Source organism: Bos indicus x Bos taurus, chromosome 3 (assembly GCF_003369695.1).
Source record: "Bos indicus x Bos taurus breed Angus x Brahman F1 hybrid chromosome 3, Bos_hybrid_MaternalHap_v2.0, whole genome shotgun sequence".
NCBI classification, from domain to species: domain Eukaryota; kingdom Metazoa; phylum Chordata; class Mammalia; order Artiodactyla; family Bovidae; genus Bos; species Bos indicus x Bos taurus.
The window spans coordinates 106,280,140-106,294,584 of NC_040078.1; the positions used below are offsets into that span (position 1 = coordinate 106,280,140).

At 45.9% G+C, this 14,445-nt stretch overlaps 1 non-coding gene across 1 annotated transcript; it reads left to right on the forward strand.

Annotated features, from left to right (window-relative positions):
- Window positions 1–989: 989 nt before the first annotated feature.
- On the forward strand, window positions 990–1,096 carry LOC113890557. Its single transcript, XR_003510522.1, has one exon. It is a non-coding gene; the product is annotated as a U6 spliceosomal RNA (small nuclear RNA).
- Window positions 1,097–14,445: the final 13,349 nt, after the last annotated feature.

A 14,445-nucleotide genomic window follows, 5' to 3' on the forward strand; every position in this document is an offset into this window, starting at 1 on the left:
CTTCAGGCAGATCAGCAGGAATCAGTTACATGAGACTGAATGAATGGATAAATATGATTTATAACTTTGACTTTACAAAATATGCTAACTTAAATCTGTTTCCCAGGTAACCTTTTTTCTCTTATACTGTGATCTACAACAGGTTGATAAAAAATGCCTTGTAAATGGGGATGAGATATTTGTCTTTTTCTCTCTGCCTGATCCTGCCAAGATTTGGCTCTCCACCTGGCTTCCTATAAACCTGATGGTAATTACAACTGGATTACAACTAGTTACAATAATCATTGCTTTAATTTGCTTCTTATTTCCAAATTGTTTGTGCTTTTGTCTGTTACACTATGACTTTGTCAAGGTTACTAGCTACATTACTTATGTCTATTTTAAAAGATTGCTGTCTCACAGCATGCAGCCAGGCCTCCAACAAATGTAGTGGTGACTAGATGACAAAGCAATTGATCAAAAATATATTGTTCTGTATGCCATCAATAATTGTAATAGTATAATTCTAGGTGTGGGAAGAAGCAACAAAGGAAATCCTAATAGGTTAAATCCTTGATCCTAATAAATTAGAAGATAGAGGGCCTAGAGAATATTTTATTATTTATCAAAGAGCCTAATCTGAAAATGCCAAAGAATGCTCAGACTACCGCACAATTGCACTCATCTCACACACTACCAAAGTAATGCTCAAAATTCTCCAGGCCAGGCTTCAACAGTACATGAACCATGAACTTCCAGATGTTTAAGCTGGTTTTAGAAAATGCAGAGAAACCAGAGATCAAATTGCCAACATCCACTGGATCATCGAAAAAGCAAGACAGCTCCAGAAAAACATCTATTTCTGCTTAATTGACTATGCCAAAGCCTTTGACTGTGTGGATCACCATAAACTGGAAAATTCTTAAAGAGATGGAAATACCAGACCACCTGACCTGCCTCTTGAGAAATATGTGTGCAGATCAGGAAGCAACAGTTAGAACTGGACATAGGTGCTCGCTTCGGCAGCACATATACTAAAATTGGAACGATACAGAGAAGATTAGCATGGACCCTGTGCAAGGATGACACGCAAATTTGTGAAGCATTCCATATTTTTGAGTGAAGTAAGCCAGAAAGAAAAACACCAATACAGTATACTAATGCATATATATGGAATTTAGAAAGATGGTAACGACAACCCTGTATGCGAGACAGCAAAAGAGACACAGATGTATAGAACAGTCTTTTGAACTCTGTGGGAGAGGGAGGCTGGGGATGATTTGGGAGAATGGCATTAAAACATGTATAATATCATAAAAAAAGAAAGTGTATCTTAGACTGAAAATACTAGTGCTTGAAAGCACACTTACAAATTTGTTTTAATCCAATTAAATATCTATTAAAAAAAAAAAAAAAAAGAACTGGACATGGAACAACAGACTGGTTCCAAATAGGAAAAGGAGTATGTCAAGGCTGTATATTTGTCACCCTGCTTATTTAACTTATATGCAGAGTACATCATGAGAAACACTGGGCTGGATGAAACATAAGCTAAAATCAAGATTGCCAGGAGAAATATCAATAACCTCAGATATGCAGATGACACCACCCTTATGGCAGAAAGTGAAGAGGAACTACAGAGCCTTTTGAAGAAAGTGAAAGAGGAGAGTGAAACAGTTGGCTTAAAGTTCAACATTCAGAAAACTAAGATCATGACATCAGGTCCCATCACTTCATGGGAAATAGATGGGGAAACAGTGGCTGACTTTATTTTTGGGGGCTCCAAAATCACTGCAGATGGTGACTGCAGCCATGAAATTAAAAGACACTTACTCCTTGGAAGGAAAGTTATGACCAACCTAGACAGCATATTAAAAAAGCAGAGACATTACTTTGCCAACAAAGGTCTGTCTAGTCAAAGCTATGGTTTTTCCAATCGTCATGTATGGATGTGAGAGCTGAACTATAAAGAAAGCTGAGCGCTGAAGAATTGATGCTTTTGAACTGTGGTGTTGGAGGAGACTCTTAAGAGTCCCTTGGACTGCAAGGAGATCCAACCAGTCCATCCTAAAGGAGATCAGTCCTGAATATTCATTGGAAGGACTGATGTTGAGTCTGAAGCTCCAATACTTTGGCCATCTGATGTGAAAGAGCAGACTCATTTGAAAAGACCCTGATGCTGGGAAAGATTGAAGGCAGGAGAAGAAGGGAATGACAGAAGATGAGATGGTTGGATGGCATCACAGACCCAATGGACATGAGTTTGAGTAAACTCCGGGAGTTGGTGATGGACAGGGAGGCCTGGCATGCTGCAGTCCATGGGGTCGCAAGAGTTGGACACTACTGAGCAACTGAACTGAACTGAATCTGGAAATTAACACCTGGAGTGATATATCAACAAGAACTTTCGCCTGATCTGGGATGAGCTTCCTAGTGCCATGGGACAAAAAAAATGGTCATGAAACATCTCCCAAATATGGTCGAATTTATGACCATGGTGAGAGATTGTGAAATAGAATATTTCCTTCCATATCAATAAACAAGGATGTAACAGTTGTCAGTGATTTGCGGCCTCCAAATGTGAATCAGGGCTCCTGAAAGGAGAAACAAAGCTTGAGATGCAGCAGATGCCACCCCCATGGCCACCCATGGTGATTGCTGAGGAGTTGGGTGGAGGAGGGTGGGTAGTGAGAAATCATAAAAACAGGATGGTGGCCCCAGATAGCTGAGATGTACATGAAAGGAATGACTTCAATAATCTGAGACTCTTGCATCTTCCCAAACATTGAAGAGCGCTAAATTCCATGAGATATCTGGTTTTCCTTAATTAACAGTAATCTTTGGTGTTTAGACTGCCTGCCCTCCTTTGTTACAAACTTCTATATATCCTGAGTGCTTCTCCAGCACCTCAGAGCAGTTTCTCAGGGCTACTGGAAATGCTATCTCCCGGGCTTGAGGTCCTAACATTCCCACTGAATAAAACACCCTACTTTCAGGTTGCGACTATACTTTTTAGTCAACAATATTCCTGTTGACTGGACCACTGGATGTTGGTTAGGCAACTGAGGAACAGGAGAGGCTTCAAGGCCGATCCTCCAACCCAGGGCTGATTTCAAAGGCTATAGATCATTCCACAGGGAGGCCTCCTATCCTGGGCTTCAGCATTTGGCTGGGTGATGGGCCTAAATTCTGAGCCTCAGTTGGGGTTGAGGGGCATGAAGAGTACCCAGAGATTTCTTGAGACACCTGGTACACCCTTCTCCACCTAGTACCTCTGCGTCTTCTCATCCTCAACTCTCCCTAGTTCAAGGTCCTCTCCAGAAAAGAAAGACAGCCCTACTCCCCGGGAAGATTGACTGCTGAGGTGATGATATAAGAATGATGGAGTGGAAGAAGCTGGGTAGGTCATCCTTGGCTCAGAAAGCCACACCACCTGAAGTCATGCCACAGCTCTGAGGGAGCTGGACCAACCTACCAGGCAGCCCTCAGGGGTCCAAGATCAGGTGAGGTGCTCTCTGGGCAAGAGCCCAGAACCTAATCTCAGAAGAGAGGGTGGAGACTGAAGCTTAAGCAACACTACTCTTTTACTGGCTAGCCAGGCCTCTGCCCTCCTTCTCCTTATGCTCATACCATATTCCTGCATGACAGTTGTACCTTGTTCCGCTCGCCTTGACCCTCTCAAAGCTGGAAGTTTTCAAAGTAAGTAACTTGTTGGACTCAGACCAACGTGGCAGAAGCAGAACCTGCCTTGGGCACCTCTGAAGTTCTGCCTCCCATCTGGGCCTCCTTTTACCCATGTGCACAAAAAGTGTTCTGGACAGCTCAACACCATGTAATGGCTGCTTCCATTTCCACTGTGGCATGCAGAGACCTCCAGCTTTGGTTGGCTACCTTCAGACAGAGTGGTAACCCTGTGATCTCATGGGATCAAATAGTGATGAGGAGCAAGAGATAAGCTTAGCTGAGGCCCTTAGAGGGTAGCCTGGAAGCAGGATCATCAGGGTTTGAGTCTATTGATTAGTTCTGTCTCTAGCCAACTCTGTGACTTTGAGGTCAGTTGTGACGGGCGCGCCAACGCGCAGGCGAGAGGAGCCACCCCACGTCCGAGGTCAGGGGCAGAAGCCGAGAGGACCCCATGCTCGAAGGGCGGCGGCCGAGAGGAGTTACCCCACGTCTGAGGTCAGGGGCAGCGGCCGAGAGTACCAACTGCAACGGAGCAGGAACAGTGGAGAGGAGCTACCCCGCGTCGGAGGTCAGGGGCGGTGGCCGGGAGGAGATACCCCACGCCCCAAGCCCAAGGCCAGGGGCGGCGGGCGGGCGGGAGGAGGAGCTACCCCACGCCCCTAAGCCCGAGACCAGGGACGGCGGCCAGGAAGAGCAACCGCACGCTCCCACACCCGAGGCCAGGGACGGCGGCCAGGAGGAGCAACCCCACGACCGAGGCCAGGGGCGGTGGCCAGGAGGACCAACCCCACGCCCAAGGAGCCGTGGATGTGCGGGCGCAGGAGGGCCTAGAGGAGCTATCCCACGTTGAAGGTCAGGAAGGGCTGCAGTGAGGAGATACCCCTCGCCCAAGGTAAGGAGCAATGTCTACTTTGTTGGAGCAGCCATGAAGAGATACCCCACGCCCAAGGTAAGAGAAACCCAAGTAAGACGGTAGGTGTTGCAAGAGGGCATCAGAGGGCGAACACACTGAAACCATACTCACAGAAAACTAGTCAATCTAATCACACCAGGACCACAGCCTTGTCTAACTCAGTGAAACTAAGCCATGCCCGTGGGGCAACCCAAGACTGGCGGGTCATGGTGGAGAGATCTGACAGAATGTGGTCCACTGGAGAAGGGAATGGCAAATCACTTCAGTATTCTTGCCTTGAGAACCCCATGAACAGTATGAAAAGGCAAAATGATAGGATACTGAAAGAGAAACTCCCCAGGTCAGTAGGTGCCCAATATGCTACTGGAGATCAGTGGAGAAATAACTCCAGAAAGAATGAAGGGATGGAGCCAAAGCAAAAACAATACCCAGCTGTGGATATGACTGGTGATAGAAGCAAGGTCTGATGCTGTAAAGAGCAATATTGCATAGGAACCTGGAATGTCAGGTCCATGAATCAAGGCAAATTGGAAGTGGTCAAACAAGAGATGGCAAGAGTGAATGTTGACATTCTAGGAATCAGCGAACTGAAATGGACTGGAATGGGTGAATTTAATTCAGATAACCATTATATCCACTACTGTGGGCAGGAATCCCTCAGAAGAAATGGAGTAGCCATCATGGTCAACAAAAGAGTCTGAAATGCAGTACTTGGATGCAATCTCAAAAACGACAGAATGATCTCTGTTCATTTCCAAGGCAAACCATTCAATATCACAGTAATCCAAGTCTATGCCCCAACCAGTAATGCTGAAGAAGCTGAAGTTGAATGGTTCTATGAAGACCTACAAGACCTTTTAGAACTAACACCCAAAAAGGATGTCCTTTTCATTATAGGGGACTGGATGCCCCCGGCAGGTGGGATGCAAAAGTAGGAAGTCAAGAAACACCTGGAGTAACAGGCAAATTTGGCCTTGGAATACAGAATGAAGCAGGGCAAAGACTGATAGAGTTTTGCCAAGAAAATGCACTGGTCATAACAAACACCCTCTTCCAACAACACAAGAGAAGGCTCTATACATGGACATCACCAGATGGTCAACACCGAAATCAGATTGATTATATTCTTTGCAGCCAAAGATGGAGAAGCTCTATACAGTCAGCAAAAACAAGACCAGGAGCTGACTGTGGCTCAGACCATGAACTCCTTATTGCCAAATTCAGACTTAAATTGAAGAAAGTATGGAAAACCACTAGACCATTCAGGTATAACCTAAATCAAATCCCTTGTGATTATATAGTGGAAGTGAGAAATAGATTTAAGGGCCTAGATCTGATAGATAGAGTGCCGGATGAACTATGGACGGAGGTTCGTGACATTGTACAGGAGACAGGGATCAGACCATTCCCATAGAAAAGAAATGCAAAAAAGCAAAATGGCTGTCTGGGGAGGCCTTACAAATAGAAAAGAAGAGAACTGAAAAGCAAAGGAGAAAAGGAAAGATATAAACATCTAAATGCAGAGTTTCAAAGAATAGCAAGAAGAGATAAGAAAGCCTTCTTCAGCGATCAATGCAAAGAAATAAAACAACAGAATGGGAAAGACTAGGGATCTCTTCAAGAAAATCAGAGATATCAAAGGAACACTTCATGCAAAGATGAGCTCGATAAAGGACAGAAATGGTATGGACCTAACAGAAGCAGAAGATATTAAGAAGAGATGGCAAGAATACACAGGAGAACTGTACAAAAAAGATCTTCATGACCCAGATAATCACAATGGTGTGATCACTGACCTAGAGCCAGACATCCTGGAATGTGAAGTCAAGTGGGCCTTAGAAAGCATCACTACAAACAAAGCTAGTGGAGGTGATGGAATTCCAGTTGAGCTATTCCAAATCCTGAAAGATGATGCTATGAAAGTGCTGCACTCAATATGCCAGCAAATTTGGAAAACTCAGCAGTGGCCACAGGACTGGAAAAGGTCAATTTTCATTCCAATCCCAAAGAAAGGCAATGCCAAAGAATGCTCAAACTACCACACAATTGCACTCATCTCACACACTAGTAAAGTAATGCTCAAAATTCTCCAAGCCAGGTTTCAGCAATATGTGAACCGTGAACTTCCTGATGTTCAAGATGGTTTTAGAAAAGGCAGAGGAACCAGAGATCAAATTGCCAACATCCCCTGGATCATGGAAAAAGCAAGAGAGTTCCAAAAAAACATCTATTTCTGCTTTATTGACTATGCCAAAGCCTTTGACTGTGTGGATCACAATAAACTGTGGAAAATTCTGAAAGAGATGGGAATACCAGATCACCTGATCTGCCTCTTGAGAAATTTGTATGCAGGTCAGGAAGCAACAGTTAGAACTGGACATGGAACCACAGACTGGTTCCAAATAGGAAAAGGAGTATGTCAAGGCTGTATATTGTCACCCTGTTTATTTAACTTCTATGCAGAGTACATCATGAGAAACGCTGGACTGGAAGAAACACAAGCTGGAATCAAGATTGCCGGGAGAAATATCAATAACCTCAGATATGCAGATGACACCACCCTTATGGCAGAAAGTGAAGAGGAACTCAGAAGCCTCTTGATGAAAGTGAAAGAGGAGAGTGAAAAAGTTGGCTTAAAGTTCAACATTCAGAAAACAAAGATCATGGCATCCGGTCCCACCACTTCATGGGAAATAGATGGGGAAACAGTGGAAACAGTGTCAGACTTTATTTTTCTGGGCTCCAAAATCACTACAGATGGTGACTGCAGCCATGAAATTAATATATGTGCTGCCGAAGCGAGCACTAGCCATGAAATTAAAAGACGCTTACTCCTTGGAAGGAAAGTTATGACCAACCTAGATAGCATATTCAAAAGCAGAGACATTACTTTGCCAACAAAGGTTCGTCTAGTCAAGGCTATGGTTTTTCCTGTGGTCATGTATGGATATAAGAGTTGGACTGTGAAGAAGGCTGAGCACTGAAGAAATGATGCTTTTTAACTGTGGTGTTGGAGAAGACCCCTGAGAGTCCCTTGGACTGCAAGGAGATCCAACCAGTCCATTCTAAAGGAGATCAGCCCTAGGATTTCTTTGGAAGGAATGATGCTAAAGCTGAAACTCCAGTACTTTGGCCACCTCATGCCAAGAGTTGACTCATTGGTAAAGACTCTGATGCTGGGAGGGATTGGGGGCAGGAGGAGAAGGGGACGACAGAGGATGAGATGGTTGGATGGCATCACTGACTCGATGGACGTGAGTCTCAGTGAACTCCGGGAGCTGGTGATGGACAGGGAGGCCTGGCGTGCTGCGATTCATGGGGTCACAAAGAGTGGGACATGACTGAGCGACTGATCTGATCTGAAGTTTTCCAAGCCTCATTCATCTGATCTGTAATTTATCTGATCGTAGTGTTATAGGATCAGGTGAGACAATGTAGGTGTACAAAACAAACCTTAGAGTTGGCTCTCAGCAAATGTTCATTTCTTTCTTTTGATCCCTCTGATTGGCAGGATGTCTTTAATTAATAGACAATGGAAAAACACTTTCTGATCTGGGTTTAAAACTTAAAAGTTGAGGGCCTTAAATTAAAAAAAAACAAACAAACAGATACTTGGGGAAGCTGTAAAGGTGGACTTGTCAGTATCTTCACTGAGACTATTTGGTGACCACTCAGCAACACAGGGGTGAACAAAGCATGGGTAATCTCATCCTTTGAGGAAGTAACATCTAACCATGGAGACAAATATAAGCAGATTAACTTATGAAATGATATGGCAAAGGCCTAAAAGAGATCTGAATACACATTTGAAAACACTAGGTTTTTTGGGGGGGATGGAAGTCTGAGAAGGCTTCACAGAGGAGGTGGCAATGGAGCCAAACCCTTCAAGATGAGTAAGAGTTCCTGAGACAGGGAAGGACATGCCAGGCAAAGGGAACACCACAGACATACATTTGCTGGCTGGGGAACTGGTAAACCCTGAGGCTGAGAAGATGAAAGGAAGCCTTGTATCCTTATCCCAAAGACAGTGAGGAACCATTAAAAAGAGCTTAAGGGACTTCCCTGGAGGTCCAGTGGTTGACAGTCCCCTTGCAATGCAGGGGATGCAGGTTCGAACCCTGGTTGGGGAACTAAGATCCCACATGTAGAGTAACTAAGCTTGTGTGCCACAACTACTGAGGCCACGTGCTCCAGAGCCCACGCACCACAACTAGAGAGCCCGTGTGTCTCAAGGAAAGACCTTATATCTGCAGCTAAGACCCAATGTGGCAAATTAATTAATTAATTAATTAAAATATTTAAAAAAATATTCCAAGCAGAGTAGCAAAATGATCACATCTCTACTTTATAAAGGTGACGCTGTCTCGGGCTGTCCTCAGACCCTCATCTCATCTCCCCTGGACTGTTGCAGCAAAGCCCTAACTCATCCCCTCTGACCCAATCCATACTGAGGAAGAAAAACACTTTCCTAAAAGTCTTATAATCTGGTCCCAGCCCATTGTGGGGATAACTCGAACTATCTTTTAAAACAATGGCAGATCCTCTGAGCACACCCTCTTGTTTCAGGCTATGCCCCAGCCTACCATGCATAAAAACAGGCCTATAAAGAGGCATCAACCTATGAGAGTCCCTCTAGGATATATAATGTCCTTGTAAGAGCTTTCCAAATGATTACTTCCTTCACTTTGGACCAGAGGAAAATCATGGGAAATGGTGGGCTTGAATTCTTCCCGCCCCCAAACAGAGCAATCCAGAAGTGTGGGATGTTGGGTTTTCCAAGTATATACTCATTCTTTACATCTCAACTCCAGTCCCCTACTGTGACCACAGCATTCTCCTTCATAGCTCTCTTTGTCCCAGATATGCCTTGATCTGAAACGCATAAGGCAGTGAACTTCCTGGACATGCTTAGTTCTTAAAATGTTTCATGTTTGTTCATTCTGTCTTCTTAGCCTCCTAGCAGCCCTGAGATGCAGGGATGAGACCAAGATCCCTTCATTCAGATGAACATTCACTGAGCCTAGACTCTGTGTCAGACAGAGGCCTCAAGGAGTTCAGAGTCTAGAGGGAGAGACCAACAGGTAAATAAATCATTACCATAAGGATCTGATTAAAAAAAAAGAAGAAGAAATTATGACAGAGGGAAACAGAAGAGAGATATGGGCAGGGTTGGCATGTTGCCCAACTCTGAGATCTATATGACTGTTCCCCCCTGGAGTTGTGCAACAAGAATGCCCTGGTCACGTGTGAGCCCAGAGAACACATCTGATCCAGTGTGGAAAGTCCACCAGGTACTAGCTGAAGCAGGAAGGGCAAGTTTACCAGGCAGATGAGGAGTGAAGGATGATCCAGACAGAGCGATCAGCATGTATAAAGTGATGGAGGGGTGAAACAAGATGTGAAATGCTGGGAGGCATCAGAAGATCCATTTTGGCTGAAGCACTGAGTAACTACGGGAAAATGTGCAGCTTCTTGTTAAATGAGTTAATGAATGCAAGAAGGACTATGACAACAACAATCATGATCATCAACATTTGGTAACCACTCATCTATGCCAAGTACTATACTAAGTGATTTCAGTGAATCTCCTCATTTTAAGATCCCACATTCCCATGACATCGGTTCTCCAATATCCTCTCCTCAGAGAAGTTAGTCAACTTGCTCAAGATCACAGAGCTAGTGCCAGAGCCAGGATGGAAGCTCAGATGTCCTAGATTCTACATCCCTGAGCCCTTGACCACTACTTCTTTCAGCAGCAGAGCCCTTAACTTTGGGCAGGGGGACCCCAGCACAGAGTCAGGTGGGCACCAGCAGTCACATCAGCCCCCCTTTGAGCTTCACCAGAAGTGGTCTTTTCTTTGGCCATCAGCAAGGACAAGAATCAATGGTTCCACCGAGATCCTGAGCAGAAGAGGGAAACGAAGAGGACACCTCATGAATGAATTCTCTGGGCATGTATGAAAAGACCCTGGGATTCCCAGAGCCTCCAGAAAGAGTGGGGGTTGCGGTGCTGCAGAACCAGTAAAAAACAAAACCCCACAATTTGATGACCTTGTGTTTATCCTAGGCATCGTGTGGCCTGGTTACATCGTGGAAAAAATGTCAAATTCTTTCCAGCTGTCTCAGGTCTGCACGTTCACGTCACCTGTTTTTCAACCCCATCGGGACCTCCCATCCCTCAACACAGCTCCCATCTTCTCTCAACCTTGCAGCCCTTCCTAGGTTTACATTGTCTTTCCTCCCATAGGGCTGGCATTTCTTTTGCAGACACCTTCCCCTGTCTTCATCCTGGGTCAAACCAACTGATTTCTTTCTCTGCTACTACATCTGGCAACTGTGAGCTGCTGAGGAAACCCTAGAATCACATGAGGTCTTGGAGCTCACCTGCTCTGCAGTCCTTTGCTTGATCCTTGCCAGCTCACAGGCTTTTTTCCTCAGCCTCATTCTAGGGTGTTCCCCCTCAACATGACCTTAAAGCACCTCTTCTTTTAACCCACTTTTCTCTTTACCCCATCCCCTTCCACCACTTCAGTGGCCATTTTTATACTAGTAGACTATACTGCATTCTATATTAATATACGAATAACTCCTCGATCACAGTTCCACCCAAATCTGAATGCCTGAATGTATATTTCACATGATTGTTAATGAAAACTAACTTTTTTTGATTTGTTAGACACCGTGCTTGGTACCTAACGTGGACCCTGCCCTCATGAGCTCACAGTCTGCTGAACAAAGAGAACTAGAGGGTGTTGGCCAGCAGAGCTGAGGGAACAAGAGGAGAGTCAGCCGATCCAAGGAAAGTGTACCAGTTAAGCTTGGATTTGGCTGTAGGTCACAAAAAACCCCAAAGCACAGTCATTGCAACCAGTTAGAAGTCTGGAAGTAAGTAGTCCAGAGCTAGTGTGGTGGACTCCTGACCATCAGAGACCATATGCTTTCTGTTTTATTGTTGTGCCATCTTCTGCCTCTCTTAACACAATGCTCCTATCTCATGGTCCAGGATGGCTGTGCAAGCCTTGGCCTTGACGGTTGCATTCCAGTCAATCCCAAGGAGGAAGGTGTGAAAGCAGCACACTCTGCCTTTAAAACAGTTCTTGGGGATTTCCCTGGCTGTCCAGTGGTTAGGACTCAGAGCTTCCAATGGAGGGGGGCACAGGTTTGATCTCTGGTCAGGGAACTAAGTCCTTTTATTCAGTTCATGAGGTTCTCAAGGCAAGTATCCTGGGGGTGGTTTGTCATTCCCTTCTCCAGTGAATCACGTTTTGTCAGAACTCTCTGCTATGACCTGCCTGTCTTGGGTGGCCCTACATGGCATGGCTCATAGCTTCATTGAGTTACACAAACTCCTTCACCACGACAAGGCAGTGATCTGCAAAGGGACACGAAAGCCTGGCATGTTGCAGTCCATGGGGTCGCAAAGAGTTGGACATGACTGAACAACAACAGGGAACTAAGATCCCACACGCTGCATGGTGTGGCCAAAAATAAAAATAATAAAATAATAGTTCCTGGAGGTTGCACAAAATCCCTCTGCTCACAAGCTGCTGACTAGCACTTAGTCACAGAGCCACACCTAGCTGCAAGGAATTCTGGGAAACAGAGCTTTTACTCCAGGCTAATCTCTTGCCCAGCCAAAAAGCAGTGTTCTACTACTGAGGACAAGCAGGGTAATAGATATTAGGGGACATTAGAGGACAACTAGTATTTTCAGCTTTAGAAAGCATCCTGATGAGCTGATGCTAAACCTGACTTCTGTGGGATGAAATCAGTTAGCCAGGCAGAGTAAGGTGTTTTAGGCAGTGGGCTGCAGAATGCATTGTTGGAAATGCAAGTGAATCAGGGTGTCTTCAGCATGGAGTGAGGGAAGACGCAGACGGGATCACATTATCTAAGGGGTGATGCTGAAGGTGGGAGGGACATATGGCCTGTTCTGAGTAGAGAGGCACACCGAGAGGTGGGACAGGGAGGAACCAACCCAAGTTAAAGCTGTGTTCCTCTAGAGATCAGCTGCCTGAATGTGGCATGGCCTTAGAAGTTCGGAAAATTTCCTTCTCCAGCCTGGAGTTCCACGAGATGCCAATTTGCACTTGGGCTAACCCTGCTTAGCAGGGAGGGTCTGGAAGCTCTGGAGCGGGGCTGCAGCTTCGAAGTAAACATCTAAGACCAGTGAGAGGCAGCAAAGCCACTGGCCTCAGCCACCGCAACTCCTGGTCAAAGGCAGGGCAGTGCTCACATGAGCTACCAGCTGTGGTATCTTCCCCAGACACATCACCAGGCCTTCCAAAGGTTGTATTTATTTTCCCAGGCTGTGTGCAGAGTCAGGGCAGGGCAGTCAGCTGGACATGGATCAGCGGTCTTCTCTGAAGACAGACCCAACTCTTTTGACTCGTCCTCTACTGCCCTTCTTTGCTCTTTCGGCAAGTGACAATGACCTTGGCCTGTGTCACCTCAGAGAATTCAGCAGGAATCCCAGATATGCTAACATCTCCCCACTGCCTACCACCTAACAAAACTCACCAGCTCACATTCTCCCCTTGCCCCACACCACGTACAGACACACCACATACACATATTGCTTAGAACCCATACCCAGGCCCACTTCTGTCTCCACGTTACAGTTATCCATACACGAAAGTCACATGCACACGCTGTACACGTGCACACGCCATACGCATGCACACGCCATACACATACCTATAGGCGCAGCCCTCCAATTACCCTTCATCATTTATAGACCACACATTGCCTACAAAGACACACCACACATGATACTTTAGCATGCCTACACTCACCACACGCCATGCCACACATACATCCATACTTACACGTGCATACACCTGCACATCACACCAGACTCCCACTGATGGTGGTCCCTGGGTTTGAGGGATAGGATCCTCAAGTTCCCTTGTTCATAGCAACCCTTGCTTTCTGAGCTTTGATGAGATAGAAACTCAGTGAGGCAATCAGAGAGGAGAAGAAGGTACCCTGTCTCCCCCACCAAAACATACATAGTCAGCCCACAACAAAGAAGGAAGAATGGCCTTTCCCCCAGAGCCTGGTGCATTTGTGTTTGCACCTGACGTCAGGGACATGGAGTTCTAGGCAGGGATTCCACTATTCCAGTAGGGTACCTTGGCTCTGTCCCCACTGCCCAACAGGCTCTAGGAACAACAGTCCCAGCCAGAAGCCTAGAAACAAGGCTGTGCCAGGCCCACCAGTGTCACAATAACAGGAGAGTCCTTATGCAATGCTCATTGGAATGTGAAGGTCTTCTGCAGGAAAAGCCCTCACGGTTATTGACATCTACTCTGTGCCAGGCACCATGCCTGTGGGAACTCCACAGCCTTGTCTCCAGCTATTCTTACATTGACTGTTGTCCCATTTTGCAGACAAAAGGACTGGGCCTCAAGGATCACATCCAGTAAATGACAGGCTCTTGCTTTGAACCTGGGCCTGTTTGTCCCCATAGTACTGGTCGGGGCTGTGATGTTGGGCTGGGATGCTGCAGTTGTTGCAGGAAAGGGGACCCCTTCCAGGGCCTGAAACTGGGCTCTTGTCTAACACTCGGAAAATAATTGTTCGATGAGACATGTGCTGACAAAGCAAGAGGTTTTATTGGGAAGGGCACCCGGGTGGAGAGCAGTAGGGTAAGGGAACCCAGGAGAACAGTTCTGCCTCGTGGCTTGCAGTCTCGGGTTTTATGGTGATGGGATTAGTTTCCGGGTGGTCTTTGGCCAATCATTCTAATTCAGAGTCTTGGCGCACGCATCGCTCAGCCAAGATGGATGCTAGCAAGAGGGATTCTGTGAAGTGGACAGACATGCGGTGTCTCCTTTCAACCTTTCCAGAACTCTTCCTATTGGTGG